Below are 2,227 nucleotides of genomic sequence, written 5' to 3'. Positions count from 1 at the left end.
GATTTTACTGAAAGGCAGGAATGATATGAAACTGAGATCGATCCTTTATGTGAGGTTGGGAGTTGGGCTGTGTTTATTAATTGTTATTCTATGGTGTTGAACGCTGATTTCTGCTAGTATCCTTGTTTCCCTGCCTCTGCCCCTACTGTCTGTCTTTAGGTTTCCTTCGAGACTCTTTCAGTAGGGTGGGAGACTTACAATTCTTCTAGGTATGATCCCCTGTGGTTATACTGGAGCCTTACTGAGGTGGTTGTGTGCAGGAAGTAGCAGGAATTCTACAGTCTTATGACCAATCTCAGTCTTTTAGAGAGCCTAAGCAGACTCCTTTCCCTTGTCTGGAATGGAAAGTTGGAGAGGGCCAAAGCTGGGCCCTTCCTTTAGCTCAGTCAGGCTTTGGTAAAATCCCAGCTGATCTGGTAAAAAAAAAAGTTTCCTTTGAGGGCAGGCCTTATTAAAGAGAACAGACAACTGTGAACATATTTCAAAATGAGTACTTTTCCTGCTGCTGGAAACACAAGGGATTTCACTTTGCTCTTCACAGATTCAGCCAGCCCTCCTGAAAGTAAGGAGAGTGTGAGTCCCTGCCCAGCAAAGTGAACTCTCCTCGGTCCACACTCAGCCTGCAGCAGTTTGCCAACGATGGTTTAAAACATCTTCCCCACATAGGTGCAAGCTGTGGGCTTCTGCCCTGTGGGTAGCTGTCATTATACACACAGCCTTCTCTCCAGGATTGGCAGCACCTTGCCTTAATTTCAAATCTCTGAGGCAATTGAAGAAGAGCTTCTGGCTTTCAGTATATTCAACGTTTTCCTTGGTGTGAAGTTCTTGATGTATTATTAGGGACTGAGTTAAGACTATCCTGAAATATAACACTCATCTACATAGAGTCCATGGCTTCCACAAGGGAGAATTACAGGACAATTAACAGCAAGCAGATAAACGACCGTCATCCATTGTTGCTGATGAACAGGAGAACAGGGTTCTTGTGCAGTCTGAGTGTCCCCCACAAGTCCATCGTGATGAAAAGCTTGGTGTCTGGACAACTGACCTACCCAGTAGGAGGTCCTTAGGCCATTAGGATTGAGGTACAACTTGAGTGACCCTTTAAGTTCTCATGAGAACACCCGGGCACGGGTGGCTCACGTCTGTAATCCTACTCAGGAGGTTGAGATCTGAAGATAATGGTTCAAAGCCAGCCCGGGCAGGAAAGTCTGTGAGACTCTTATCTCCAATAAACCACCAGAAAACCAGAAGTGGCGCTGTAGCTCAAGTGGTAGAGCGCTAGCCTTGAGCTGACGAGCTGAGGGACAGCGCCCAGACCCAGAGTTCAAGCCCCACGACTGACCAAAAAAAAAAAGAAAAACACCACTAGAAAACCCTAAGTGGTGCTGTGGCTCAAGCCGCAGTGCTCAGAAAATGAACCCAGGGCTTCATGCATGCTAGACAAGCACTCTATCACTAAGCCCTCCTTTTCTCCTTTTAAGTTAGCTGTCTCATGTGTCTGTTATGGCAATTCAAAACTGAGTCATCTAATCAGGGAGAGAAACAGACTCCTATTACATGTATTCTTTGTTTTCTCAATGGGGTTATAAGGGGTCACAAACTACTGGGATTCAATGCAGCTGTACCTATTCATTTGTATACTGTCTTGGCTATTTTCCTAATATAATGGAAAAAAAAAACTACAACAGAGACCCCATCCCCTACTAAGCCAAACTGTCTGCCCTTTGCATAAAAGTTTGCTGACTGGTAGGTTATGCACCTTATACCGTCTTGTCCACAAATGGATCATTAGTAATATGTATGCACATGTGTGTTCATCTGCCTTCTAATAAGGTGAATCAAAACTGAATGCACTCTATGTTTAAGTTTAAGAAAGAAAGGGAAAAAGAGGGAAGGGAAGGAAAGGGGTAGAGAAAGAGGAGGGGGAGGATCAGACTTTAAGGACCCATCTCTGATTCAAAGTTAAAGTATCTTTAAAATTCCAAGTTTACCTCTTGGGAGGAAGGCTGGGTCATAGAATTGGCCCACAAAGACCTAACTATGTTCTGTTGTGTAGTCAGGCATGAAAGGTTACTAAAATTCCTGACAGTTGTTTCTACAGTATTTTTTAAATGTGGGATACAAGAGCAACCACTTGGCTCATATATTATTTTAAAAATCTATATGCAAAATGGAAAACATGGGACTAATCAACTATTCATTAAGACAGTACAAGAAAAATATT

The sequence above is a fragment of the Dipodomys ordii genome, unplaced genomic scaffold (genome assembly GCF_000151885.1).
Source record: "Dipodomys ordii isolate 6190 unplaced genomic scaffold, Dord_2.0 Scaffold11, whole genome shotgun sequence".
Lineage (NCBI taxonomy): Eukaryota > Metazoa > Chordata > Mammalia > Rodentia > Heteromyidae > Dipodomys > Dipodomys ordii.
Note: the sequence above shows the minus strand (reverse complement) of the source record.